Here is a 26,721-nt window from a genome sequence, read left to right as displayed (position 1 = left end):
AGCCGAGGAAAAGAGGCCTTAATTGGGCAAGAAGAGACAATGTAATGCTTTGAACCTGGAGAGAATGGTGATCTGGCTTATGTGGAGGGGGAGGAAGCTCCAGGCTAGGGACAGGATGTGGGAAAGGGATTGGAGGAGAGATAGATGAGATTGAGGCACAGTGAGTAAACTGGTCCTAAAGGAGTGGAACGTATGAGCTGGGCTGTAGTGGAAGATTAATGACGTAAGTTAGGATGGGGCAAGCTGATTGAATGCTTTCAAGTCAATGGTAGGGAATGGGTGGTGGATGCAGAGGTTGATGGAGAACCATTGGAGGTTCTTGAGGAGTGGGGAGATACGGACTGAACATTTCTGTTGGTATTTGATCCCTGCAGCAGAATGAAGTATGGATTGGAGTGGGGACAGATAGGAGGCCAAGAGGTCAGCAAAGAGGAAGATGCAGTAGTCACGGTAGGATAGGATGAGTGCTAGATTCAGCATGGTAGCAGTTTGGTTGGAGAGGAAAGGGCAGACTTTAGCAATGTGGTGAAGGATTTGGTGACAGACTGAATATGTGGGTAAATGAGAGAGATGAGTCAAGGACAATACCAAGGTGGCAGGCTTGTGAAACAGGATGAATAATGGCATTGTCTGCAGTGAGGAAAAGACTAGGAGAGGACAGAGCTGGGTGGGAAGATAATGAGTTCAGTTACGGACATGTTTAATTTGAAGTGTCACCAGTATATACAAGTAGATATGTCCTGAAGGCAGGAGGAATGCGAGATTGCAGGGAAGGAGAGAAGTCAGGACTGGAGAAGCAGATGTAGACGCAGTTGTAGACATATTGCCTGCCCAGTCTAGAGAGCAATTTAGCAGTAGATCATCACTTATTTGTGTGTGCGTGAGTCCTTCTACACAGCCAATATCAAATGAAATGTTAAGCAAACATTAAGCTAAATTTTGATCAACACAGGCAAAATAATCAACCAAAAAGAAAACCTTTTTCCTCAAAAGGCAGCATTTAGTTGTTTGAATTGTCCAGATAATTGCTCAACTCTCCATTATCATCACATATTTTAGGAACAGTTCACATGTCCGAGAATTTTAATTAATCTTTCATCTGAGTCAGACTCTACCAATGCAGCTGCAGCAATGTCTGAAATAAATCGTGCCCTATTTCCGGAAGGTCTTAATGTGACATAACACTTAACTTACTACCAGAAAACACTTTCAACCCAGGGAACAATGGACCATATTTTGTGTTTGATTCACTCAATAGGTTGATTTTCTCTTGTTTTACAGGGTGAGGAAGTTCATGGATGCCTCCAATATGGTGCACAAGACGCTATCTAGAATGTATTGGTGATATTTGTGCAACAACTAATCACCTCAAAATACCTTCATGATACAAAGAAACAAGTTAGCATTTCCAAATAATTCATCACTTTATATCTGAAATTTTCTGAGTTATAAGTGGCAAAAAATGATTCTGAGTAATTGATGATTTTCATTCTTTCAGTGAAGTGCAGACTAACTGATATTTGTCTTCTTGCCCATGATATTCTGAAAGCTATTTTGAACTCTGGCTGCTTTGCTGGAATAGAAAGTATAGATGCATGTTGATATGTATTACTGGTATGTAATTGGTATGTATTACTGAATTAATGATCTTTGCTAGAGGGGCACAGTTGCAGGAAAGGCATCAGTAGCATTACAGTCATGCCACAGTGATGGATGATGTGGACACCATTTATGAGGGAGAGATCTGAAGCCTGAGCAGAGGCAAAAGGAGAAAACATAAGGCAGAGATTGACATGGAAAGGCATATATCACCAAAAGGCATAAGGTCACATGACACATTTATCACATTTACACCATATACCTAAAATATGCTGGATAGTCCTTTTAAAAGAGCACAGAATGTGGTGATGGACTTTATTTTAAGTCTTAATCCAAGTACGCTCTGTTTTCCTGAGGTAAAATAGAATATCCAATGGACAAAATTTACTTAAATGGCTTCATATTCATTTTCTTCTGATTTTTTTCTAATTTTCTTAGGCAGGTTTAATAACCTTTAAAATTCAGGTCAGCATGAGTACAGTAGTAACCTGAAGGCAAGGTTTACTAAAATGTATTATGGAGATTGGAAAACAAGCATTAATAATAAGGGCTGTTCAATCACCAGACCTGTAGGGGCACATTTCTTAGAGCTTCAAACAATAAACTTCACTGTAACAGCTTGAATGAGTGACAGTAAAAGCGAGTTCCCAATCATGTCAAAATATGAGTCTGATACAATCAATCAGGAGCATTAACTGATTGTCTCCTGTGGGCAGAACGTTTTGCTAAACTCTTACGAGGCACCCAACTTTGTTGTTGATGCTTCTCATAAAAACAATAAAAACAAAAAAATGTTTTCTTCTGACTGATTATTCACTCAGGTATAACCCTTATTAGATGATAAACTTCCTGAAGACCCTGCATCATCTTTACTGTGTGCCATCTTGATTATTAGGGTAGAGCACTATCCATCCCGTGGATGGACAAAAACTGGTGAATGACTCACTGTTAATGGCATTCTAGATGCAAAGTGACATTTCTCTAAATTTGCACAGCACCAGTCTCTGCAATGTACACAGAAGGGCAGAGCTGACTCAGTTGCCCAGCTAGTTCTGGCCAAAACCAAATGATGGATGAAAAAGAATGTTTTGGAATTGAATATATGTAGAATGAATCCAAACACACTCTTCCTGCTTGTAAAAATCAGGATCAGTAGTTGTTTTAATATGAACAGGGAAATTTAATTCTGCTCTAGTAAAATTCACTATTCTAGTATTAGACTGAAATGAAAGATGATAAATTGGGTTTCAAAAAGATATTTAAAATCTCAAGATATACTTTGATCTTATTCATTTCAGAGGCAAAGCACAACATCCACCACCCTCAGGGAAAAAAATGAGAAGATCAGAATATTGATATTGAGATTATTAGTACACTGATAGCTTTATAACAGCACCAACAAACCTGTCGCTGAAACAGGGAGAAAAGTCCCATATCTTTTCTTATTTTCTTGACAATAAATGTTCCCTTACACAGTGACTTTGATTCTTCAAAGGGACCTGTTAGTAAGCTAGGCATTTAGGAAAGTCAATTTATTCTCTCAGGCCAGTACAAGACAATTAGTGCTTTATGGTAGCATATCATGTGATCGACGTTAACCACATAAAACACTGAACGTTTGCCCCTAACCACTCTATGTGATTCTGGACAAAAGTGCCACGAGTGAAATTTGTAGTAAAATTACACAATGATATGAAAATGTTTAATGTATGGCCAGTTTCAATCAGACCATGTCTGATCTGATTGTATTGCATCAATATCAGTAGTTTTTACTTAACACATATTAAATGCTTAACGGATGACTCAATTATTGTCATCATCATTACTTTACAGAAGCAGAATTAGTGTGTAGAAAGAACATGGGTCTAGGAATCAGTAATCAGGACCTCACGACCTAGTGGAAAAAGCATGGGCTTGGAAATCAGAAGGTCAAGGCTCAGTTCTGCCACGTGTCTGCTGTTTGACCTTGGGCAAGTCACTTCACTTCTCTGGATCTCAGTTTCCTCATCTGTAAAATGGGAATTAAGACTGTGAGCCCTATGTGGGACAGAAACTGTGTCCAACCTGATCATCTTGTATCTACCTCAGTGCTTAGAAGAGTGTCTTAGACATAGTAATCAGTAATGCAGGACTGGTTGTATAGTTAAGGACACATGTTTTAAGTTAAGGACACATGTAACATGTATAGTTAAGGACACATCTCTATATATCACTCTCCACATAGATATAGATATCACTTTCTCTATATAGATATAGTTATATGTAGGTAAAGCAATACATCTGCCCTTTGTTAGAGAAGCAGCATGGCTCAATGGAAAGAGCATGGGCTTTGGGGTCAGAGGTCATGAGTTCGAATCCCAGCTCTGCCACTTGCCAGCTGTGTGACTGTGGGCAAGTCACTTGATTTCTCTGTGCCTCAGTTACCTCATCTGTAAAATGGGGATTAAGACTGTGAGCCCCATGTGGGACATCCTGATTCCCCTGTGTCTACCCCAGCGCTTAGAACAGTGCTCGGCACATAGTAAGCGCTTAACAAATACCAACGTTATTATTATTGGAATAAGACAAGTTCCTGGGGGGAAACCTGGTGTGCTGTTTTCACTGGGAGTAGTGGCATGAATATTTAGTGAAGCCCCCCGGTGCACCAAACTGTGCAAAACACTTGGGAAAGTACAGGAGCCACAGGAAACCTGCTCAGAAGGAGCTTACACTCTAATGGGCTCTTTCATTGGCTTGCAGTCAGGGTTGTGTTCAGCAATCCTCAAATTTGGTATACATGACACATATCTTTTGAGATCATGACACCAAAAACTGCAGTTCTGAAAGCAGAAGAAATGGGGAGGCGTGTGAGCTCAATGGGGGCAGCAAATGTGTCTGTTGTTGTATTGTACTCTCCCAAGTGCTTAGAACAGTGCTTTGCACACAGTAAGCACTCAATAAATAGGATTGAATAAATGAGTGACCATAGATAATGTCTTTTCTAGCTCTTCCAGTTCCAGCAGTACGCAAATCATTTAAGTCATGAACAGTAATACAGTCATAGAGTAAATCTTTCCCCCGACTATTCTGTGGGATGGAACCTGAAAGTGAAAATGGAAAACAATATTTTTCCATCGATGGCTCTGTTGAAATGTTTCCAGCACACTTCATCTTAAAACAGGCAGCAAACGCGATGTCATTTCATAGTATCTCTCTAACCTTGGACACCCTCTCTTACAATTCAGTCTTCTTCAATTACTTGTCAAAAAGTGAAGGATATATTGAAGTTCTTTTTAATCTAATATTTCCGAGTCCGCGGTTAGATTTTTCCACTTACTTTCCCAGCAAGGACTGCCACTAGGTTCCTACATGTTTTGACCTTTAATTAATATCAGGCTACTGTTTGTCTTGCTCTACAACTTGTAGAGTAAGAAAGTGTCTCTGAGGATCAAGTTTATGTCTGCATCAAAGGAGACATTTTAAGAATGGGGAAAGAGATCTTTAAAGACAGATGAATGGCCCAACCTATTAGTTACAATAAATGGAACTGTCCTGTTTGCCTCATTTTCTCCAGGAGACATCCTTGCTCTGATCAAGTGAGAATGAGTTTTGCGAACTTAAACAAATGTGATTTTCCTTTTTATAAAAAAAAAAGGTTTCCTAGTACGGGAACAAAAAGTAATAAAATGCTGTGCTAATTAGAATATGTTATTGCAGCTGTTTATGGCAGCCATCTTAAGTGGCAAACTATCAAAAAGATGAAATGATGTGTTTTGTAAATCTGTTTAATGTCACAGAAAAATATTTTCAATGATATGAAAGCAATGTTTTCTCCTCCTTAATGCATCAAAGGGATCTAAGAACACCTATTTCCTTCCAAACTATCCAATGTAAATAGCCTCCACATGAGAAAGTTTTGCATAATGTTGTTTCCCAAATAGCTTGGCGCTGCACTGACTCACTTCCATTAGGTGATGCATATTGAATAACATTTATTGCTTAACAGGTTTTTTATAAGAGAGGCCCTTTACAGTATAGCTGCTTTTTCCCCACACAGTCAGCTTGAATGTGATAGGCAACATACCAACACTTATCATCTCTTGTAAGTATTAAGTCCCATTCCTTCTGGTCATCTCAGGATAATCCCCAATTTTCCCTATTCCTTTTACCTTCACAATTTCTTCTATTCTTTTCCATATACTTCAGCTGTGTGACCGTGGGCAAGTCACTTAACTTCTCTGTGCCTCAGTTACCTCATCTGTAAAATGGGGATTAAGACTGTGAGCCCCACGTGGGACACCCTGATTCCCGTGTCTACCCCAGCGCTTAGAACAGTGCTCGGCACATAGTAAGCGCTTAACAAATACCAACATTATTATTATTATTTTGTCTTAAGGTAATATGTTTATTTACCACTACAATGGAATAGTTTATTTGGAGTCAATTTTGTTTTAAATAACTTTTTTGTAATTCTTTTCCTTGACTGATGAGTCACAAGTGTCAACTGAGGATATAAGAAAAGTGGGTAAGCCTCTAGCAACAGTAAAAGAATATGCACTTACATATTGGGGGAGGGATAAGAGCTGAGAGGCTTATTTTAAAATAAAATATTACCAAAACTGTTATTGATAACAATATTAATTATGGCATCTGTTAAGCACTTACTATGTGCCAGACACTGTTCTAAGTAAGCCCTGGGGTGGAAACCAGCAAATCAAGGTGGACACAATCTCTGTCCCACATTGAGCTCAGAGTCTCAAATCCCCATTTTACAGATGAGGTAACTAAGGCACAGAGAAATGCCTTGCCCAAGGTCGCAGAGCAGAAAAGTGGAGGAGTCGGGATTAAAATCCATGACCTTCTGACTCCCAGGCCCATTGCTCTATGCATGCTGTGCCAGATATTGGCTTCCAATATCAAACTGATACTAAGATGGAGAAAGGAATATCATGAGAGTTTAGACTGTGAGCCCGTTATTGAGCAGGGATTGTCTCTATCTTTGCCAAATTGTACATTCCAAGTGCTTAGTACAGTGCTCTGCACATAGTCAATGCTCAATAAATACTATTGAATGAATGAGAGTTAGTTGCCCTTCCACACTGCAGTCCCCATTCAGAGACCTGATAAATTCCTTCCCTGATCTTTTCCAAGCATCCTTGCTTTGTCTCTGGGATCCTTCCAATGATTAACAGCTTCCTGAACCCCTACTGCGCATTTATCACCTCTCATTCACAGACACAATGGAATTCTTGTTCCTTTGTATTCCTATTAGAACAGAGAATCTCACACTTTATGTTTCAATGGAAGGATCAGATTTTAACTTTGAATGTGAAGAAGTCCAAATTGTAGCATAATTTTCCTATTTCCTTAACACCATTTACTCTCTTTTTAGTTAATGCTCTTTAGTACTTTATTCCTAGAGGCATTATCTCTGCACGTCTCAAAGAGGTGGTTGTGATCTTTTTTTCCTTCCTGCATTATGTGGGAAGAGTAGTAAAGTGGTTAATCAGCACATTCTGCCTTCCATAAACATTTCCATTCTCTTCCGCCTAACCACTGCCATCCATTCACCATCCCATCGCCCCCTCATTATAGGATAGGCATCAAGGAGGACATCCACCATACTTTTTATTCCAAGGATTTTATTGCCGCTGTTAGAGGTAGAATCCCGTATTGGTTGGATAAGGGGTCCTACTCTTATCCACTCTGATAAAAATAATAATAATAATAATAATAATAATATTTGTTAAGTGCCTATTATGTGCCAAGCAGTCTCCTAAGTACTGGGATAGATACAAGTTGATCAGGTTGGATGCAGTCCCTGTCCCGCACGGGGCTAACACTTTTGATCCTCATTCTACAGATGAGGTAACTGAAGCCCAGAGAAGCAAAGTGATTTACCCAAGCTCACTCAGCAAATGTGTGGCGGATCTGGGATTAGAACCCAGGTCCTTCTGATTATGGAAAGCAGCATAGCCTAATGGAAAGAGCATAGAGAAGTAGCATGGCTCAGTGGAAAGAGCCCGGGCTTGGAAGTCAGAGGTCATGGGTTCTAATCCCAGCTCCACCACTTGTCAGCTGTTTGACTTTGGGCAAGTCACTTAACTTCTCTGGGCCTCAGTTATCTCATGTGTAAAATGGGGATGAAGACTGTGAGCCCCTTGAGGGACAACCTGGTCACCTTGTATCCCCCCAGTGCTTAGAAAAGTGCTTTGCACATAGTAAGCACTTATGAAATACCAACATTATTATTATTATTATTGGCCCTGGAGGCAGAGGACTTGGGTCTGGCTCTGTCATTAGTCTGCTGTCTGACCATGAGCAAGTCATTTAACTCTCTGTGGCTCAGTTATCTCAGTAAAAAGGGGAGTAGGAGTAAGGTCATGTAGGATATGGACCCTGTCCAAGCTGATTAATTTGCATCTCCCCAGTGCTTAGAATAGTTTCTGGCACATAGTAAGCCCTTGAGAACCTTGTATGACTTTTTTGCATTTTTAAAACCTTCCTCCTAGTCACTACAATTGCTGTTTCATTTCTCTCATAACTTTTTTCATTATTTCCAAATCTCCTGGACAAAACCAAGGACAACATTACTAAGACTCTCTCTCTTGATTTGACCACATGTTTTGGATTCCAGCAGATGAACTTGAAGCTGTTTGCCATCTATGTTTTTCAATTCCCAATTATGATTGACTTAAATTTCCTAGTTGTAGCATTTTCTTTAAGGTAAGACAGGTCTCATTACAAACTATGGTTTTTCCGAAATATGTCTTCTTCCCTTGACCTCATGAACTCAACCTTTGCAGCAATTCTCTACAGTTTGGCACTATTAAGTCAAAGGTCTTGAAATGACTAGATGCATGATAGAAATTCCAAATTACATTACGTTACATTTTTCAAAAGAATATTACTAAGCTCCAAAATGGTTTTGAAAGGCTTACATAATCACAGACCTTTACCTATATCCACAAGGCATATATTTGGGCATTTGGAGTTGGGGGGAAGGGGATGAAAGATACAGACAGAGAAGCAGCATGGCTCAGTGGAAAGATCCCAGGCTTGGGAGCCCTAAATTGTGGGTTCTAATCCCAGCTCCACCACTTGTCAGCTGTGTGACTTTGGGCAAGTCACTTCACTTCTCTGTGCCACAGTACCTCACCTGTAAAATGAGGATTAAGACTGTGAACCCCAAGTGGGACAACTGGATAACCTTGCATCTATCCCAGCGCTTAGAACAGTGCTTGGAACATAGTAAGAGCTTAACAAATGCCATTATTATTATTATAATTATTATATGCCACAAGAATGGGTCCATCTGACTATTGATAGCCTGGAAAATTCCTTAGAATGGCCACAATAATTTCAATTTTATTTTGGCCAGTGGATGGGCAATTATGAGTCTTCATATAGCAGTATTTCATATGGAGGCAGAAGTTGCTCAATAGTGTTCATATGAATAATTAATGTGAGAATCCTGAAGTTGCAACGTTCAAATCCTTTTACACATTTATAACATATGCTTCCTCTTCTCATCAGTTCCACTGATGCTATTAGACTCTTTGACCATCCACATACTCTACTCCTAGAAGACTGCATCGTTCATTCAATCGATTGATCTATAAAGATTTACTCAAACCAAACAATGACAAAGAAGAACTCAAAATTCTATCCTCTCAATTACAGAGAAGTTTTTCTCAACTACAGAGAAAAGTGTTGTCATTTATAAGAAAACATCTTTTTCAAACATTGAAATATATTTGTAAAACAACATATGAAGAACTAAAATATCTCAAAAATGAACCCAAGATAATAGTGCAGGAGGTTTTTGTAATTATCTTATTCACTTTTGGTACAAGTAAGTAGTAATGTTTTGGCCCCAATTTATTTATAACATTAAAGCATGAAATAGCTGTCAATGCAGGAACTGACCTCACTTCCAACAAAAGCTAATTCATAATTAAAAAGACAAAATCCAGGGGAATAATTTCAAACTCTGGGTATTAGGCTATGTAAGAAAAAATGTTAATAGAGAACTTAGAAGCTACTTGTTGTTCTCAAATTGTTTTAATCAATCCCCAATTTATCTAATAAAATCCTTTCTATTTTTACATCCCCTCATTAAGAATCAGTCTTCTTTCCAGCTTTTTCAACCCTCTGTTAATAATGATTTTTTAACAATATGAAAATGTAGATGGTAATGATTAGTTTTTCATGTGCATCTGTGACTGACAAGCTCCTAAAGTCTTAGAGAATAAGAATTAAAAATTACTAAAAAAAATCTGATAATCAAAATGGTTTTCTCTGCTGCCTTTGCAATGAATGTGCAGGTAAGGTAATGTCATAATAAGATGAAAAAAATTTGAATAAATACATAAACTTCAGAATAAAAAGTGAGAAACAACCAGTAAGTCTCAAACTGCCCTGTTACAGGTTCCCGAGAGGGTAGGAAAAAAGCGAAGTTCTTCAAAGTGCAATCCAAGTATGTGAAAAGTTTGGAATAATAAATCAGTTTTAAGTAGCCTGTTTTGAAACAATGAACTAGTGGGAAACTCTTCAAATAAGAGCTGTTTTTTAGAAAACCTATCTAAAGGAGATAATTCCATTTTCTTGAATTAAATGTGAATATTTCTTTTACTACAGGTCACCAAGACTCCTTTCCTGTGAAATCTGATTGACTCCACTCTCTAATTCTCCCCGACCCCTTCAGCTGCCTTTGACATAAAGATCATTCCATTACTCCCTTCTCCCAGAAACAATATTTTTTTCTCATCCAGTTCTCCCCTGGTTTTCCCTTATCTCTCTGGCCAATCTTAATTATAATAATAGTGATAATCATGAAAATTGTTTTGAGCAAACATTTTGAATGGAAACGGAGACAATTAGGCAAAAGAGAAAGTACTGGGTGTGGCAAACATTAAGCACAACACAGGAAGGGACACACTTTTTTGTGTGTCCAACGTCTGCCATTACTCTGACTCCCACGTTGGCCTTTTCAGCTACATGTACACATACAGGTGAACCTCAGCAACTGTCTTCTTCAATATGAAAGACAACTGTATACAGTAAAAACTGTGGAATGTTGTAAGTTCTTATTATGTGCTAAGCTCTGTGTAAAGTGCAAAATTCTTGTCATTCATGATGCTAACAGTCTAAGAGAAGCAGTGTGGCTTCATGGAAAGAGCACGGCCTTGTGAGTCAGAGGACGTGGGTTCTAATTCCGCCTCCACCATCTGTCTGCTGTGTGACCTTGCGTAAGACCTTTAACTTCCCTATGCCTCAGTTACCTCATCTTTAAAATGGGGATTAAGACATGGGACAACCTGTGTACCTTGTCTCTATATCAGCATTTAGAACAGTGCTTGGCATATAGTAAGTGCTTAACAAATCCCATGATAATAAAAATAATAATAATGAGGCTTCTTAGACTTCTCAGACTCTTTACCTAACTCTTCCTCTCTACCTCCCAGTTAGGAAAAGTATGAGTGCCCCTCAAGATTTCTCTGTAAGTTCCACAAGACCTATGTATCTATCTCTAATTTATTTTCATGTTCATCTCCCCTCTAGACTGTAAGCTCTTTGTGGGAACAGAACAAGTTTACCAACTTTGTTGTATTGTACTCTCCCAAGTGCTTAGTTCAGCGCTATTGTACTCTCCCAAGTGCTTAGTACAGCACTTTGTACACAGTACGCACTTAATAATGGCCATTAATTGATTGAATATCTATGGATTTAAAGGAAAAATATGCCAAGCAAGAGACAACTAAACAACAGTTCAATAAATCTTCAAAAGAAATAGAAGAGGATTTTCCATGTCTTTAGACAATATAAGCGACAATAATATTTGCACATATATGCAATAATTGAACTAATCAAAGTCCTACGCTCTTAACATTACAAATGAAGAAGTGGTTATTTATTATCCCATCACTAAAGCACTCAGCCTCAATGCAACATCACTTCCTTTGCAAACAAATGGGGGTAATACAACAACTTGAAATCCTTCCAAGTTGGCAGACTGGCAGCACAAATTATGCAGTGAAACAGAGAGCCTTCAGTAAATTCAATAGAGCCTGCAGCCTAAGAATGATTAAGTGTTTTTGTATACAACGACAAATCACAATAATGAATCAGATGAAAATTTCCAATAAGGGGCTTAACTGCACCAGCTGGCCTTCTTCAGACAGCAGTGCTGCACTATGAAATGATGACATTCTAAATAGCCTTCTTTGCAACTCTGGTACAATTTGTCAGAGTTAGCTCATTGTTTCTCACAACCAGGCAAGGATGAATAATGGAAATTTCAGAAAGTATCTCAGCTTTTTCTTGGACAAAAATATATAGGGCAGACACATCTTTTAATTTTACTAACTCAGTATTTGTTAGAAACATCAGTGGTATTAGATTGTTTTAATAATTAAAAAAAGATGCCTTGTAGTTTAAAAAGTTCTTCAGGATAGATAAACTTTCATAATGGAATTTTCTTCTTTTCATTGTTCTAAAATAAAAATGCCATATGTTGTTATCTTCCTTTAAAGGAAATTAAAAAGAAATGGAAGTTGGGTCAAGTAGAAAACACGGAAAATATTTAGAGCTTCAGCTACAGGGAGACAGCAAGACCTCAGAAAAAAGAATGTGAGACTGGCAGCAAGAAGACTCAGGTTCCAGTCCCAATTTGAACACTTCCCTGCTGCGTGACATCAAATGATTCTCTTCAATAAATCAGTCTAGGGCATATGTTGAGGGTTAACTGAATTCAGATCACTATACCCAGCACCATAAATCTTTGGCAGAGTGCATAGATTGTAAGTTCCTCATGAACATGGATCAGATTTACCAACTGCATTGTTCTTTCCCATTAACTGTTCGATTAATGTGACTGATTGATGAAAATGACATGCATGGTCTGAGGCGGTAAGGACATGCAAAAGGTGGTTAAGTCCAGGAGAACAAGTGAGTCAGAGTCTTTTTAAGTATCAGAGGGCTGTGACAGAGCTTTTCCATTTTTTTAAAAGTGGTGTCTATCAATCGATTATTGAGTGCTTACTGGGTACAGAGTACCATATAAGCACTTAGGGAAAGTACACTACAAAAGAGTCTGCAGATGTGATCCCTGCCTAAAGGGGTTTACAGTTTACAGAGCGACAGACATTAAAATAGATTAGGGATAGGGGAAATAATAGAGTACAAGACTAATCATTATGAGTATTGTGTGGCCATGGTGAGTAACAAAGTGCATACGAGCTACATAGCCAAATTCATAGATGAAGTAGAGAGGAGGGTAGGCTTTAGCCCGTGAAGACCTCTTAAAAAAGTGATGAGATTTTAGAAAACCTTTGAAGGTGGAGAGAAGGGTAGATTGTAGAAGAGGGACGGAGTTCCAGGCCTGTGGGAAAATGTGGGAGAAGGATTGGTGGCAGGATGGACAAATGGAGACATAGAGAGTAGTTTGATGTTAGAGCAGGAGAGCTTGAGGGTTGACTTTTAGTAGGAATCAGCAAAGTCGGGTAGGAGGGAGGGAACTGATTATGTGCTTAAACACAATGGTAGGAGGTTTCTGTTTGATATGATGGTGGATGGACAACCTTGGCGGTTTTTGCAGGGTTGGGAGGTAAAGATTGAAGCGTTTTTCAGAAAAATCATCCGTTCATCTGAATGAAATAAATAGTTAAGGTGGGAAATAATGAGTGCTTGGATCAACCGGTAGCAGTCTGGATGTTGATGAAAGGGCAGATTCTAGAGATATTGAGTAGGTAGAGAAAAGATTTCTTTCATGAAAGATCAATCTCATTTTCCTTTAATCTGTAAAACAGAGATAACTGCTCTCCCCTCTCTTAGATGGGAGTACTCCCTCAAGCGCTTAGTACAGTGCTTTGCACACAGTAAGTGCTCAATAAATATGATTGAATGAATGAGTCCTGTAGTACAGGGTAGGAACTGTCTGATCTGTCTAGAGCAGTGCTTAAGAATATCCAAATCAACATGACAATAACAACGTTATTTTTAATCCCTCCTACCTGACCAGATGATAGCAATTGGGGCCTCCCAGACAAATGGATGTTCCCTCTCCCTGCTTCCACATTCTCAAGTTCTGGAGTCCAAGTCTGAAGGCAGACCACAGGGAGGACACCCAAGACTATAAATAGGCATGTGAAAGTTGGCAATATCAGTTCAGCTTCTTAGGAATCTGACTGATCTAAAGAGCCAGTAGGCAAGTGAAGGTGGTCATAATAACTAAAACTGTGGTCTATAGAAATAGAGCAATACGCTACTGTGTCCCATTTTTCCAGTAATCATCAACAAGGAGAACACTGAACTTTTCAGTATCACATTCACTGCTGCAGAGGAATAGTTAAAACCCAACATTTCAGGAGCATTTTCTGGCATTAAATTGAAATCCCAGATTTCACTCATTTATTCATTAGTTCACATCACTGGAACAAAAATGTGTTTTGTCAACTGGATTCTCAGATACTAATCAATGGCTCATTAAGCTGAAATGTAATTAAGGAATAGCATGAGGGGGAAAGATTTACCCATTAGATCCTGCATAAATTCACTAGGACCAGGAGTGATATACCTATGAAAAATAAGAGAGATACATTCAACGGGATACCTTGGAGCCTGCTTACCACTATAGCAGCCCAGATTTTGTGGAATCCAGGTTTTTATTTACAATCACACTATGTCCTCAGTCCCAGATTCTTCAGGAAAGATAAACTTCCTCTCAAAAACAATAAACACTTATAGTGTCAGATAGCTATGGCTTAAGTGAAGCCTTTGCTTGAATGACACTCTCCTGGATTTGTCTGTTCAAAAGGAAAACATATGCTCTATCCCCATTTTTTAAATAAAGCTTAATCAATATAAGGTTATTGCTCTACTACACTCCCAAACCACTTCTCTGAATTCCCACATTATTTATCTGCGTACTTTAGCTGGGTTCTAATCCTGGTTCCAAAACTTGTCTGCTAGGTGGCCTTGGACAGGTAACTTCATTCCTCAGACTTCAGTTTTCTCATCTGTAAAATGGGGATTAAATATTTTTCCTTCCTCCTTAGACTGTGAGCCCCAGGTGGCACTGGGACTGTGTCCAACCTGATTATCTCACATCTACTACAGGGCTTGGTACAATAATTGTCAAATAGTAAGCACTTAACAAATCCTACTGTCAGTATTATCTTCATCATCATTTAGACAATGAGACAAATTATTAAAATAAACTAAGGAAACTCGTGTCCTCCCAATGCCACTTAAAAGCTCTCCTCTGTCCAGGTGGGAATGAGAAGTTTTCACTCTATGAATACTTTTGGAATGCAGGGAAGGTGGTGTCTGTTGTGATTGTTGGACACTGGATAAGGCAAGAACAAGACAGGGATGCACAGTGGAAATCTATTCCTTCATCTGTAAATTAGATGAGCCTTATTGTCTTTCTTTTTATCTCTGTTTTCTTAGATTATGTTGCCATTTTTCTCACTTAAGTTTTCCCTTGGCTGACTGATGCTATCCTCCCCTCCATGGCCAGGAACCCTGTCTAAATCATCATCCTCGCACTCATCTGTAGTACCTAATACAGTGCCATGCACTCAGTAGGGGCTCTATTAATATCAGTAGATGGATAAATGAGAAATAATTCCTTCAGGGCCAAAAATATGAAACAGAAATGCTTGAGAAGCATAACGTAATCATATGTATGAATCTGTGTGTCATAGTGGATACCAAATGTAGTGGGAATAAACAATCCAGAGAAGCAATGTGTTATAGGGGAAGGAGTGCAACCTAGGAGACCTGGGTTCTAATTATAAATTAGTAAATTGGAATTAGGTGTGCCAGCTGTTTTTTCACAAGATAAGTGGTCCTAGTTAGGTTAGATATATTACATGTCCACTCTGAAATTTAGCACTACTCAAATTCATTAGGTTACTTCTCAGTAAATGTTAGTGCAATAGAGACTCAAATGCTGATGGTAGTCTGTATTCAGCTTTCTGATATCTGCTTTAAACAGGTGAACGTTAAAATCATTTTGAGAGGACTTGGCTAAAGATCCCTATCAATCCATCCATGATAATAATACGAGATGTTTGTTAAACACTTATAAGGTACCAAGCGCTGTACTAAACCCTGGGGTAGATAAAATACTTTCATATCAGTCTCTGTCCTAACACTTACAGTTGTGTTACTGAAGGTAAGTAATTATTCAAAAGTAAAATCCACATTTTTTAAAAATCAACCATGAGCAAATTTTAACCCAACAATTCTGGATGTATTTTAATGTATTTCTACCAAATTCATATATGTCTGATTTAAGACCACTACTCAACAGCATTGAGCTTTAGAGACATTTAGCTTTTTTTCTTTATCCAGTTCACCCATTCTAAGCTTTTCAAGTTTTAGGAAAAATTTGTCATTTTACGTAAGTAAATTACCTACATAATTGATAACCTCTCATAAAAATTAGTTTAACTCTTAATGCTCTGTTAATTTAAAAGTAAAAACACGCAACAAAAAACCTTCCAAACGTTTTGAAAATAGCCAAATAATTTTTTCATGTTTTCCCAAGTGTTTAGTACAGCGCTTTTCACACAGTAAGTGCTCAATGAATACAACTGGATGAGTGAATGAATCATAGAAATAATTTGGGCACAAAATGAAAGATATACTTTTTGCTCGTAGACCTGATTTGTAGGACCTCCTCTCACTGCTCAGAAGCTTTTGACATTATTATTATTCTTATGACATTTGTTAAGTGCTTTCTATATGTCATGCACTGTACTAGCCACTGGTGTAGATAGAAGACAGTCTGGTTGAACAGTTCCTGTCCCTCATGGGACTCACAGTTTAAGAAGGAGGAAGTAGAATTTAATTCCATTTTATGGATGAGGAAACTGAGGCACAGAGAAGTGATGTTATTTGCCCAAGGTCACACAGATGACACAGAGGGAAGCAACACAGCCTAGTGGAAAGTGCACTGACCTGAAAATCAAAGGACCTGTGCTCTAATGCCAGTTCCACCACTTTTCTGCTTTGTGACCTTGGGCAACTCACTTGACTTCTCTGTATCTCAGGTATCTCTCATCTCTAAAATAGGGATTAAGAGTCCAGTCCGCTTGCCGTTACCTCCACTGACGTTCATCTAAAGCATTTTCAAAATTGTTTAAGAAGAGAATAAGGCTACATCTCTCACCAGTCTCCATTGAAATCAACTAAGTTTACTCAGTTTGATGAAAAAGACCAAAAATATTTCAGCAGATACTAGAACTGGATGATTATTCTAAAACAGTAGTCTCATCACCTACTTCAAGCTGGACATTTTGGAAATGTGATTCTAAAACTATCATCGGCAAACTCGTCATTTGACATTTTCCATATCCCTTACAGACGCCAGTCATCAGACTTTGGAAAGGGCTTCATAATGACAAGTATTCTGCTGAGTGATTCAAATCTAATTCGTAAGCTTCCTTCTGCTGCTGAATCACAGAAGAAATAAAGTGTCAATTTTCCAAGGAGCAAAAACACTAGAAATGTCATGGGTTATTTTCCCTTTCTTTCATCCTGTCTTTAGTATTAATTTATAAATATCTGTTCAATCTCTTTATTTGAGAAATATGTAGCATTTAATGCATTGCCAAGTGCTCTGCACACAGTAAGTGCTCAATAAATATCAATTATTGATAAATTGGCAGCTCTAACATGAATAACCTTTGGAAGTGTGTATATATATATTACAATATTAGAATATTTAGAGCTTCAGCTACAGGGAAAACAGAGATAAAAAGAAAGACAATAAGGCTCATCTAATTTACAGATGAAGGAATAGATTTCCACTGTGCATCCCTGTCTTGTTCTTGCCTTATCCAGTGTCCAACAATCACAACAGACACCACCTTCCCTGCATTCCAAAAGTATTCATAGAGTGAAAACTTCTCATTCCCACCTGGACAGAGGAGAGCTTTTAAGTGGCATTGGGAGGACACGAGTCTCCTTAGTTTATTTTAATAATTTGTCTCATTGTCTAAATGATGATGAAGATAATACTGACAGTAGGATTTGTTAAGTGCTTACTATTTGACAATTATTGTACCAAGCCCTGTAGTAGATGTGAGATAATCAGGTTGGACACAGTCCCAGTGCCACCTGGGGCTCACAGTCTAAGGAGGAAGGAAAAATATTTAATCCCCATTTTACAGATGAGAAAACTGAAGTCTGAGGAATGAAGTTACCTGTCCACTCAATTGAATGGATATTTCCCCAGAGACCACCCCAAAATCCCATGTATTTTCACTACTCTCATCCACAGACTGGAAAATGTACTCTCAACTGCACTGGAAACCACTTACAGTGCCTTGCACATAGTAAGCACTTAACAAATAGCACAATTACGTTAGTTCAAGCCCACTACCTGTGCTTCTGAACTCATCCCTTCTAACCTCAAAACTATTGCTCCCCCCATTTTTTCTTCCCTTCATGACCATCACCCTCAACTTCTTACTTTCCAATGGTTCCTTCTCCACAACCCTATCCTAAAAAAACTCTTCACTTGACCCCAAGGCACCCAGCAGTTATGGCCTTATCTACCTCAGTGTGGCTTAGCGGATAGAGCATGGGCCTGGGAGTCAGAAGGACCTGGGTTCTAATCCTGGCTGTGCCACAAGTCTGCTGTGTAACCTTGGGCAAGTCACTTCATTTCTCTGGGCCTCAGTTACCTCATCTGTAAAATGTGGATTAAGAGCGAGAGCTCTATGTGGGACAGGGACAGTGTCCACCCTGATTAATTTATTTCTACCCCAGCACTTAGAACAGTGCTTGGCACTTAGTAAATGCTTAACGAGAACCATAATTATTGTAATTATCATTATTATTTGGCTCTTATTTCTTGAGCGAGTTGTCTATACATGTTGCCGCCAGTTCCTCTCCTCCCACCCCTTGCAATCTGGCTTCTGCTCCCTCCACGCCAGGGAAACAGTGCTCTTTAAGGTCACTAATAACCTCCTTCCCAGATCCAGTTGCCACTACTCCATCCTAATAATAATAATAATCATGATGGTATTTGTTACTATGTGCTAAGCACTGTTCTAAGCACAGGGGTGGATACAAGGTAATGAGGTTGTCCCACGTGAGGCCCACAGTCTGGATTACCCCATTTCACAGATGAGGTAACTGAAGCATAGAGAAGTTAGGTGACTTGACCAAGGTCACACAGCAGACAAGTGGCGGATCCTGGATTAGAATCCATGTCCTCTGATTCCCAAGCCGGTACTCTTTCCACCGAGCCACACTGCTTCTCACCACCTTAATCCACCTTGATCTTACTTCTGCCTTCAATACAGAGGGCTACCCTGTTGTCCTTGAAATATTACCCAACTTTGGCTTCAGTGGCACTGCCCTCTCCTGGTTCTCATCCCATCTCTCTGACCGTTCTTCCTCAGTCTATTTTGCAGGCTCTCTGCCATGCACCTTCTAACTATGGAAGTCCCAGAGGCTCAGTTCTGGGCCCCCTTCTAGTCTCCATACACACTCCATTCCTTCAATAACTTATTTCTCCCTCAGCTTTCAACTCGAGTGCTTCAAACAATACCTGGCACATAGTAAGTGCTGAACAAATACTGTGAAAAGTTATTGTTTGATTGATTGATTTTACATTTACTGCTAGACATTCATGGATGGCCTTTCTCTATCCTTTGGGTTTTCCCAGTGTTTTCTATGTAGGGAAAGACTTCTATATTGATAGCGTTATAAAAGTGGCTTACAGGAAATAATGGTGATTTGAGGGAGCATGCTACTTTTTGTTCCTCTCAGGGTCATACCTGGAGAGTTTCCAGTATCCTAACAGTCTGGGCTACAGGAGAGAGAATCTAGTAGAATGCATCCATTCCATTCCTAGCTTGGGCAATGCTAGCGAGTGTAAGGCAATCTGCTACAAGTCAAAACTCACCTGTACTTGGCAGCAACAGCAAGGGACAGACTCAAGGGCATAGGCTTCAGGTGACTAAGTGGAAGGAGGAAATGGTAAACCACCTTCGTATTTTTACCAAGAAAACTCTGTGAATCCACTACCAGAATGATTACAGGTTGGAGGTGGGGGGTTCTGAGAGAGATGTGTCCGTGACATCGCTAAGGGTTGGAGATAATGCAACAGCATAAGACAAGTTACTATTTGACTCTCCAATCTGCCTTAGTATTTTTCTTTTTCTTTTACATTATTAGTAAATAACAAGAGAGAAAAGAGTCTTTCCATGGGGTTTAAAAATTAATGCATTGCAATCCTTAACTTCCATTAACCAGAAATACTTTTGATTTTCTGCCAAGACTTCACTTTCAGAAGCATCAGCTGTGAGTTATCCGATATTTCTAGAGCCTTTAATAAGAACTAGGTACCTATACCTTTAGTTTAATATTTAAAAGACCAAGATTAAAATAAAATGAATTCAGAGGGAGACTGATCAGTGGACAACACGCTATTATGACTGATAATATTAAATTCTGTAAAATGTTGAGAAATATAATTGAGCTCCTGGGGAAAGAAAACTTAGAAATGCCCATTTGATGGAGAGGTTACTGAAAGCAGATATAATAATCATCACATTTCTGAAAGGTATGTAGCACTTTTTCTCACATTCCAAATGCAATGCAAACACTCAGTTTGGTTCTTTCTGGGAAAAAACACTCTTCACCATTAGGAGCAATTTAGCAGTACAATAATTATTTCCACCTGCCTGATCCACTTATTGAATCACATTCCCTAGGGCACACCAGAGTGTCTTCATGGCCTGGTGGACCACTTTTCAGGGCCAAGTCTGGGCAAAATCCCTGACAGTTTGACGTCTGGGGAGCTTCAGCTTCCACTCCATCATATCCAGATAGCAGGAATCAGGCAGGAGGGGGGAGTCGTGGAAACGGACTTACAGCTGTCCATGGTTTTCTCTAAAGTTGTCTCTCAAGGGTTTTACCCACAGAATCTCTGAAAATCCCTGAAAATCAATTTTAGCTTTACTGAAAAATAAATGCAGAAAACCATGCCCCTATTTCGAAATTCACTACCATACAAGAAAAACAGGGAACCACTCCCCAAATGCCAACTTGCTGTGACTCCTCTATGCTATGCTAAGTACAGTCTGAAGCATTGGAGTAGATACAGGATAATCAGATCGGACACAAACCATGTCCCACAAGGGCTTACTCTAGGAGAGAGGAAGGAGAGGATGTTATTTATTCCCATTTCACAAATGAAGAAACTGAGGCTCAGAAAAACGAAATGACTTGTCTAAGGTTACACAGCAGGCAAGAAGTGGAGCATGACAAGAATCAGGTCTCCTAACTCCCAGTGCTGTGTTCTTTCCACTAGGTCACATTACTAGGTCTCTTGGAGATAGAAAGGTCTAGCTAGCTCCTGCAGCAAGTCCTCTTTCTTCCAACCACAGGTTCCTATTTTCTGAAAATCAGTTTCCCAAGTTGGGAATGGCCTTGGGAAAGTACTGCCAGTTCCTCTTCTTCCACCTCCATTGTGTCTTCCTGATTTGCTCTCTTTATTCATATGCACTTATGTACATATCTGTAATTTATATATATTAATATCTGTCTCCCCCATAGACTGTTGGCTCATTGTGGGCAGAGAATGTGTCTGTTTATTCTTATATTGTACGCTCCCAAGTGTTTAGTTCGGTGCTCTGCACACAGTAAGTACTCAATAAATACGACTGACTGACTACTCAATCATTTGTATTTATTAAGTGCTTACTGTAGGCAGAGTCTGAACTAAGCAATTGGTAAAGTATAATAGGAAAGAGTTGGTAAACATGGTGGTATGGCCTAGTGAAAAGAAAATGGGCCTGGGAGTCAGAAGACCTGGCTTCAAATCCTGCATCTGCCTCTTGTCTGCTGTGTGACCTTGGACAAGTGAATTCACTTCCTGTGCCTAAGTTTCCTCAGCTGTAAAATGGGGATTAAACACCTCCCTCTTACTTAGACAGAAAACCCTAGCTGTTGGTTTGGTGCTTGACACATAGTAAGTACTTAAGAAATTTCACAATACTACAAATACTACAAGGGTTTAACACAAAAATATATTATGTAGTAATCACTTAAATACTACTTGTATCATCATGACCATTAAAAATGTTATTATATTATTATACCAGAGTTTGCTAGTCTGACCCCTTCGGTTCAAGCAAAACTACCCTGATGACCCATTCTATTCTTACAAGAAAGAACTTTAACTTTTCTTTTTCCACTTTCCCTGTCCAAACTCTAGGTCTTCTTCTCTTCTTCATAATCTGAGAAAGACTCTCATGCCTTATGAAAATCAGGTTTGTCCCTAAGTTAAAGCATTCCTTCAAGCTCATTTCCTAGAAGAAACTGACATCCTCTGGATTGGTTAAGTAAAGCTATCTGCGTCCCCCAAACAGTGCTACTGATTGTTCCTAGGCAATCCACCTAAAATTTGCATTAACTTAAAAGAAATGGAGTATTTTCACTTTAGATTTTAAAATGAATAACTCCCTAAACTTAGGCACAAAGACAAAAATGTTTCAAGGAGTGCTTATAGTGAGGTATGTTTATGCATCTAAATTGTGAATGTCATGTAATGTGGATGAGGAGAAAATAAAAATTAATGTGGAGAAAATAAAATTGCTTTAGCAATGTATTCATTCATGCATTCATTCAATCATATTTATTGAGTGCTCACTGTGTGCAGAGCACTGTACTAAGCACTTGGAAAGTACGATACAGTAATAAAGAGAGGCAATATGGTGTCACACCTCATTCATGGGCTTACAGAGACATTTGTGATGACTACAAATCCTGTAATCTCCACCTCATTGTCCTGACTCCTCATTTGAGTCAAATCTGCCCGTCATGGGCAGGGAATATGTCTGTTTATTGTTGTCCTGTACTCCCCCGAGTGCCTAGTTCAGTGCTCCGCACACAGTGATTGATCAATAAATATGATTGATTCAATGAATGAATGAATCTAAAATCATCTCTGGGAATGGCGATGCCTCTTTCTCCTGTGCCTTGAGGAAATTAAATTAATCATGTAATTAGGGTTCCTGAAAGAGTTGATTGTTAAGCACTTACAATGTGCTAAGCACTTTACTAAGTGCCAAGGTAGATATGAGATTATGGGGTTCACAGTCTTAGGGGAAGGGGGAAAGGTGTTTTATCCCCATTTGACAGATGAGGAAATTGAAGCACAGAGAAATTAAACAACTTGCCCAAGTTCATATGGCAGGCAAATGGCAGAACCGGGAATAAAAACAAATACATCCTTTGACTCCCAGGCTCATTCTCATTCTATTAGACCACACTGCTTTCTAAATAAATGGGTCTGTTGCAGCTGAAGCAAAAGTCATTGCATTCATTCACTCAATCGTATTTATTGAGCATTTACTGTGTGCAGAGCACTGTACTAAGTGCTTGGAGTGTACAATTTGGCAGTGGTCATTCCATATTTCCCCTGAGGAGGCAGGGAGAGCTATTCTTAAGAGAGATCCCGATTCAATCACAATCCCACAGATGCAAATCTCATCTCCACTGTCTCCTCAACCTAGGACATTTACTAATGCCTAAACTTGTTTCTCTCATAGTAGGCAGGATTACTATAGCAACAACATAGAGTAAAACTAATCAGTTCCACGGCAATCCAATCCCAAATTACGTTGTTAGGTGTCAAGGGCACCTGATACTTGTAATGAAATCTTTACAGTGCATCTTTGAAAAAGAAAAACAAAAACATTGAGTACAAGAATTTAATAGAATATGAGTAGTACATAAAGGTGAAATATGCAATTTTGATCATGGAAAGAGGAGACATGATCCTTCCCCTGGAGTATGCCCTGGAGAAATAGGGATTGAAGGTAGGCAGAAGGAGAGAGTAAACTAGAGATTTGCAGAGAAACAAAGCATAATTCTCCACAGCTTCATCAAGGCCATGTTCCCACCAGGAAGAGAGCGTACTGGGGGTAGGCAACTGTCATCCAGTCATACCTTCTATGACCATTTCCCAAGATAATAAAATAATGATGTTGATACTAATAACAACCAGTGATCATGTTTTTATTAAGTAGCATTTGTTAAGCCCTTACTAATAATAATAATAATGTTGGTATTTGTTAAGCGCTTACTATGTGCCGAGCACTGTTCTAAGCGCTGGGGTAGACACAGGGGAATCAGGTTGTCCCACGTGGGGCTCACAGTCTTAATCCCCATTTTACAGATGAGGTAACGGAGGCACCGAGAAGTGACTTGCCCAAAGTCACACAGCTGACAAGTGGCAGAGCCGGGGTTCGAACCCATGACCTCTGACTCCAAAGCCCGTGCTCTTTTCCACTGAGCCACGCTGCTTCTAAGCACAGTACTAAACACTGAGGTAGAATCAAGACAATCATGTTGGACATAGTCTCCGTCCCTAAGCATTCAAGTAAAGTAGTTTGCACACAGTAAGTGCTCAATAAATATGATTTGATGAATCACATGTGCAGCTCATGATCTAAAAGCAGGAGGAAGAACAGGTTTTTGATCCCCATGTGACAGATGAGGAAACTGAGGCACAGAGAAATATGATTTGCGCAAGGTCACAAAGCAGGCAAATGGTGGAGCCAGGGTTAGAACCAGGTCTCCTGACTCCCAGGAATGTATTCTTTCCACATAGGTTTTTGTTAATCCTAAGAATATCAAGGTCACTTTGACCTCCATGTAGGTTTTGTTTATAAAATTTGAAACTTCAGGTGCTAATAAAAAGTGAATCAGCAATGGAAATTTCCTAGAACAGTAACCATTTGTATCCTAAATAGACTCTGGATAAGTCATTTGAATAATTTGGTCCATTATTTCTTATTTTTATGGCTTCTTAGTAAACTGAAAGATTTTCCTTCATTTTTTTTCATTTTCTATATAGCATTGATTTTTTTCCTCCTGTGCTGTAAATGAAGCTGAAATTAACATGGCTAGTTTTGTTTAACAACAACTTTGTCAACCTTAACATGTCTTATTATGCCCAAACCTCTTTCTTTTAATAACAGCAACATCGATTGGTGTCAACAACATAGAGCTAGAAATAGTGTTAATTATCTGCAGCTGCACAGACAGAAAAGGGGCATAAAACATCAGACATGCACACAGTAGGAGAAGTGATCTCAGAAACTTCAATATGAATCTCAAAATCTTTCTTCTTTGGAAAGAGGTAATATTCCAAATCAGGTAACATCCAAGTGTCTTATACTTTACATCATCTGAGAAAATAAGAATCAGGAAGCAACATGGCATAGTGGATAGAGCACAGACCTGGCACTAAGAAGGTAATGAGTTCTAATAGCAGCTCCACCACTTGCCTGCAGTGTGACCTTGGGAAAGTCACTTCAGTTCTCTGGGCTTCAGTTCTCTCATCATAAAATGGGGATTGAGACTGTGAGCCTCACATGGGATAGGGCCTGTGTCCAACCCAGTTTGTTTTATCCACCCTAGTGCTTAGTATAGTGCCTGGCACCTAGTAAGCACTTAACAAATCCCATTATTATTATTATTATATTATAGCACTTAACAAATGCCATTATTAGTATTCTCCTTCTATCTAGTCATTTTTTTAAAATTACCAGGACCTGGCCATCACTTATAAAAGATCATGCTGTTATTGATTCAATGTTAATAAGATACTGTAATGGTTTCACTGATGGAGCTCTGGCCAGAAAACCAACTATAGATCCTTGGGGTTAGGTATCCACAGTCAAAGTGATGAAGATGGTGGATGATCACAGGGAACAATATGGAAAGGCCTGGGAGTCAGGAGACCTGGTTTCTAATCCCACATCCGCCTCTTGTCTACTATGTGAATATGGGTAAGTCACTTCATTTGACTGAGCCTCAGTTTTTTCATCTTTAAAATGGGGACAAAACTTCTGTCCTCTCTCCCTCTTAGATTGTGCTGATTGTGCTTATTTTTATATCTACTAAAGAGCTGACCACATTATTTTGCATGTAGTAAGCACTTAAAAATACCATCATTTTTAAGCCATTGTCCACACTGTGAGATTACTGCCTCTGTCTCCTGTTTCTCCCATGCTGGGTGACTATGAGTAGATCATTTAACTTCTCGAGGCTTCTGTTTAAACACCTTCTATGATTCTTGTTCATTCTGATGGGTGCATTTGTTTGTTTCGAAGAATAAGCAACTAGTAATACAAGTACTCAGCCATTTTAAAAAATAAAACAACTTTACATTATCTTTTATGTTCTGGAGAAAAACTTTATAGTCTGAAAATGATCTGACATTAATTTAGTGTATCCCATTTGAAATAGAGCACAGATTCAAAGCGCAGTTTTAACTACCGTTTAAGAAAAGTACTAAAGGCTAGTGTGACCTTTGAATCTGGCTCTGCACTAATATCCATCTATATCTACAAGGAAATTAGGTGCTTTCATCATATAAATACTGTTGCTCCATCCCACATGTCGAGTCAGATTTCCCTTGTGAGGTGGAAGTCACAGCCATGTGGAGGGATTGGCAAAGACATGTTTTTTTCCCAATTAGCCTGGCTTAAAGCATCCAGCTATGGCACCCATCTCTGCCCAGCTGTGGGGCATCAGCGAATTTACGTACAAGAGAGAGGGATGCCATTGGCCAATGAATGAGGTAGAACTCCTCCTGGCTCTGTGAAAGAAGTTGTGGATGCCGTAAGGTCTGAGGCTACAGCCCAGATCCGGTACAGTAGGACTCAGACTGAGGTTTCAGAAGCCTTTTTCTCCTCCTGCCTGCATCCCACTGAGAGAGATAAGCAGGAAGGAGCTCAGATATGCACTTCCAACTGTAATGGTCACCCTGTGAAGTACCTCCATGCTGATATCCTTCCCATCTAGAGTCAAGTAGGCCCTCCTAATTTGTTGGAACAGAACTCCTCAGTCTTCCTCCCTCCATCTTCTTTCTCCTAGTTCTCATCTCACTGCTCATTTTCAAGCTCCAGTGGCAGTGTTGGGAAAGAATGGCAAAAGGTCACTGCTGCGAGTAGAAAGAAAATGTCAGAAGGTAACTATGGTGACTGCAAGGAGAAGTGGGGGTCTATTTTTATAGTACTTTTTAAACACTTACTATGTGTCATACACTATTCTCAGCACTTGAGTAGGTACATGTCAGTTAGGAAGGATACAGTTCCTGTC

At 39.2% G+C, this 26,721-nt stretch overlaps 1 protein-coding gene across 2 annotated transcripts in view; it reads right to left on the bottom strand.

Moving 5' to 3' along the window:
• The window catches only part of SPOCK3 (SPARC (osteonectin), cwcv and kazal like domains proteoglycan 3), a 320,500-nt gene that overhangs the window by 119,651 nt on the left and 174,128 nt on the right, over positions 1-26,721 (bottom strand). The gene's annotated exons all lie outside the window — the stretch shown is intronic.

The sequence above is a fragment of the Ornithorhynchus anatinus genome, chromosome 12 (genome assembly GCF_004115215.2).
Source record: "Ornithorhynchus anatinus isolate Pmale09 chromosome 12, mOrnAna1.pri.v4, whole genome shotgun sequence".
In the NCBI taxonomy this organism is placed as follows: domain Eukaryota; kingdom Metazoa; phylum Chordata; class Mammalia; order Monotremata; family Ornithorhynchidae; genus Ornithorhynchus; species Ornithorhynchus anatinus.
The sequence above is the reverse complement of the archived record's forward strand: the minus strand, read 5'-3'. Positions and strand labels throughout refer to the sequence as shown.